General features: G+C 36.0%; 1 long non-coding RNA gene across 1 annotated transcript; it reads right to left on the bottom strand.

The window, feature by feature from the left end:
- Positions 1-476: 476 nt before the first annotated feature.
- LOC145737698 (uncharacterized) lies at positions 477-2,828 on the bottom strand. The gene is made up of 4 exons (XR_014180451.1): positions 2,633-2,828; positions 2,412-2,583; positions 2,295-2,351; positions 477-1,450 (listed from the first exon to the last, which is right to left on the bottom strand). It is a non-coding gene; the product is annotated as an uncharacterized LOC145737698 (long non-coding RNA).
- Positions 2,829-4,375: the final 1,547 nt, after the last annotated feature.

The following is a 4,375-nucleotide window of genomic DNA, read 5'->3' as shown; positions in this document are numbered from 1 at the left end:
GTGGGTTTTACAGGCGATTTTGTCCCTGACTGTCCTTTCAAATTTTGACACAGCTTTTCTCCCTGACTGTACCTGATTTTGTAGTGTTTGTTTATGTCATTAGTTAGGAAATTTAATGACGATTCCAAAAATGTGCTTAAAACAATCATTTTCTTACTCCAAGTGGGTTTTACAGGCGATTTTGTCCCTGACTGTCCTTTCAAATTTTGACACTGCTTTTCTCCCTGACTGTACCTAATTTTGTAGTGTTTGTTTATGTCATTAGTTAGGAAATTTAATAACGATTCCAAAAATGTGCTTAAAACAGTCATTTTCTTACTCCAAGCGGGTTTTATAAGTGATTTTGTCCCTGACTGTCCTTTCAAACTGTGTTTCTGGTAGTTCAAACTTTGACACCGCTTTTTTCCCTTACTGTACCTGATTTTATAGTGTTTTTTCAGGATATTGGATAGGAAATTTAATGAGGATTCCAAAAATGTACTTAAAACAGTAATTTTCTCATTCCAAGTGGGTTTTACAAGCGATTTTGTCCCTGACTGCCCTTTAAAGACCACAATTTCAACTGCTTTAAATATTTGTTGCACCAAACCAGTTTTTTGCTAAATAACTTAAAAACGGCAAAAGTTACAAAGACATTGTAAGATACTAAAAATGGTCCTAATCAACTCCTTAACCCAACCCTGTAAGTTTACAGGATCGTTTTAGCTTCCAGTATACAAGGTGTGCATGAAAAGTAGATTTGTTGCATCAAACCAGTTTTTGCTAAATAACTCGAAAACGGTGAAAGTTACGAAAAATTTGAAAGAGAGGAAAAATGTTCGTAATAAACTACTAAACTCAGAGTCAGTAGTGATTCAGATTTATGACTTTTCAAATTAATGACAGCCCTGACATAAATCTCCTGGTAAAATTTAGTCACTGTGACTTTTAAGGTTAGAAACCTAATTTAAGCTTGTTAATAAAACAAAAATTGCAACAGTTGCAGATTTCTTCCAATTGCTTAATGAAAATCAATTTAAAAACTAGTTTCCATCTCTCTCGTGCAAATTGAACGTTAGACAAGATTTTCAAGTTGCAATTACCGCGACGGATGATTAAAAAGCCGACCAATCGGCGCTCGAATCAATAAATAAAACGCGCCATATTGGTCGAACGTCATTGTGGTACCAACTTGCAGCAGCAAAAAAAAAAACGGAAAATAATGGAACCTCGCCTTGTTCGTCAATACGATTTCCAGTTAAATGCGGTCAGTCGAAATACTTGAGCGTAATTTTATAGAACAAAAATCAATGGTCGAATATTTTGTCGGGGGGACATTTAAGGTATTCACATTTCAAGCCAAAAATGCTTTAACCGTCCGTTTTTTTTGTACACTAAACGTATCTTTTGGCTTTTTAATTGTCCCAACGAACGATCCGGAATGTTGTCCAGTCTGTGACGTCTTTATTTCCTGAAATTAAAAATAGTCGTTAAAATTTGTTTGTAAAACTTCAAAAAAACAAACCGGAAATTGTGTCTTATTAACCAACCAAAATCGCTTATCAAAGAACTGTCGAATAATAAATCATTAATGTATATGACGGGGACATGTAAATGCGCCATTGTTATTACATAAGTATATGTTAATTTGTGGTATTAAACTTGGTGCACAATCGAAACGGCATTCAAAGGGACCATTTGTCATTTTTCAGGTTTTTTTTCCTCTCTGTCCTCTATCACAATCATTTCCCCCCTCTCGCCCCCCCCCCCTATTATAGAAAGCTGATTATTAATGTGATACGTCCGTAATTGATAAATAGTTTTTTTTCCTTCAAATGTCTGCGTGTGTAATATGGTAGCCCTGCGTAAAATTGGTAAATTAATTAATGATTGTTTAATGCAAATCGCTGTTATTTCGCGTTAACCGTAATGTGTTAACATTTTCGGAAATTCTACCAGTTTCTACACTAACCCATCATTAATAATACACGCTTTTAATCGAGTGTGTGTACTTTGTCCTATGGAATACAGTCACAATCACATGACATTTGATCATTGCGTGTTCCTTGTCTAATACTTGTGAACTGAGCGAAACGGAATTTTGAACGTACGTTCTTTAACCAGCTAAATTCCGCGTTGGCCATGCCAGCAGCGCCATTCAAAATGGTGGTTTGACGTTTCTTGACAGTTTCTTCAAACTTTTCCCCTTACAACTTAAATTTGGTTATTATTTTGTGTGGATTGTCTTCACTGAATGTCTAAACAAGTCAGTGAAGACGAACTGTGGCTGTTTTGTGGTATTTCATGCTGCTTACCTTAATTTAGAGGTTAACCATCAAGAAAATAATAAACACACAGGTGGTTTTCATCACCTAAAGTAAAAGAGCCTCTTATCGCTTTGTTTTAGGTTTAAATTCATGGCATTTACTTACTGTGTCTCAGGTTTTAATTTAAAATTTATCACACAACTGTTTCAACAAGTTTTTCCTCTAACTGATGCACTCTATCCACTGCCTCAGACTCCAGTTGCTGCACCACACGTACCAACATGTTATTCTGCTCTGTTAGGTCATGTATCCATTCCTCTTGCAGTTTAATCTTTTCCTAATAAATCCCTGGACGTTAAGTGGTTTAATTTGAGTGTAAGACTCACCATTAAGCAGCCCCCATCAGCTTGAGCTTCAATCTAAATCAGACGGTCCTGGAAGAGTCTGTTAAACTGGCTAATAATTTCGAGGGAGTACCATCTCTCATGGGGATTGGACACCCTTTCGACATACTATAGTGGAGTATTCAAGTAAAATTATAAAACGAATATAACGATACTGATTTAATTTTTCCGCGGTGTTTCTTACCTGTTGTCAAATCGGTAAACAACTGAAACACTGTCATTCAATAATAAGTTTCTGTCAAGTGTCATTTGCTAATCTTAAAATCACACTGATGACGTAACGCCGGATGCTCTCGTAAAAACAGTATTAATATTTTTGACACTAGTAATATGAAAATAAGTAATTAATACGTTTTTCAGGTTACTGTCATACATACAGGGTGTTTGTCAAATGGACCAAAACTATATAATATGAAACTTCAGGTTTTAATAAATTATGTTGTACTGAAATAGGTCGCAAAAACGCGGTTTATAATATGACAGTATATGGTGCACACGCAAAAAAACCTCAAACATCATAATTCTGAATCGATAAATCAGTAGTATAAATTTATTTTTGAATTTAATTCCTTGCAAAGACGTGGAATAAATTCGCTTTTTTTCATATCGATGAATTAAAAATTGTCGATATTGGTATTCCTTTGCCAGCGTGAGCTTTACAATTTCAAACTGCGACCGCTTTTTCTGGTCTTATCACAGTCATCAGTTCGCTTTATGGCTTATTATTTTATTGTTGATCGAGTTTCTCGTACGGTGGTCGATTTTTTCTCGAATAGATATTTTATATCGATCAAGTAAATCCGCTTTGGAATTACTGATGCGATTCCACGTTGTTTTTTTCTCTCTCTGATGGGTTTGATTAATTTCCAGAGGACATAATACACTTCAACATATCGGAGGTATTTTATAGGATTGTGGGTTTTTGTTTTGCCGTGCACGTTTATGGAATATCGATGTTTGTAAATCAGCAATGCCAACAGGCGTGACTGTTACTGTTAGTTAAAAGAGAATTATTTTGCTTTTAATGAAACTTTTTTAAGGGACTACATTGTTGCCATAATTACCCACCGAAAATTGCAGTTACTTATCTCAGTTGTGGTGCGACAAGGACAGAAATAGCCAGGTGTGTCCCATGGATTTGCTTTCATTTTTTTTGGTCTCGACAGTTGTTTACGGCACGCGTTAAAGGAGCTCTTCTTCACAAGTTCACAACCACGCAATTTTTTTCAATTTTAACCGTAAACCTGGTTAGAGAAAGAGAAAGAGTTAATTAGTGTCTTAATGACAATTATTAATCACTGTCAGTACAGCTGGCTTTAATGAAAAATGGGTAACATTGCAGAAATTTTGTAATTCTGTCCACAAATGTAACCATCCTTTTGATAAAACTGCCTTACATACAGAGTGTTTCAAAAATGTGTACAATTCCAATATAAACCAACCAGACACTTTAAAAGGGTTGTAATGGTTATTATTAAGTTTCAAGCGCCCATTCTTAAGAGCCAGACCTGGCGAGATGTGTATTATAGTGGGCACCTGCCACACATTCATACTGGTATACAGGTGATGACCGGGAGCCCCCCTCCCCCCCGTCAAGGCAAGGTGCAACGCCTCGCGCTACCCTGCTGCGTTGACGACGCGTGCCCCTGATTTTTCTTCAAAAAGGTTCAAGAACTTGTATTATCACAATTACAATAACCTAGAAACTACTTTACTATACACTGG

Source organism: Ips typographus, linkage group LG14 (assembly GCF_016097725.1).
Source record: "Ips typographus isolate SLU linkage group LG14, UJ_Ityp_2.0, whole genome shotgun sequence".
NCBI lineage: Eukaryota > Metazoa > Arthropoda > Insecta > Coleoptera > Curculionidae > Ips > Ips typographus.
The sequence above is the reverse complement of the archived record's forward strand: the minus strand, read 5'-3'. Positions and strand labels throughout refer to the sequence as shown.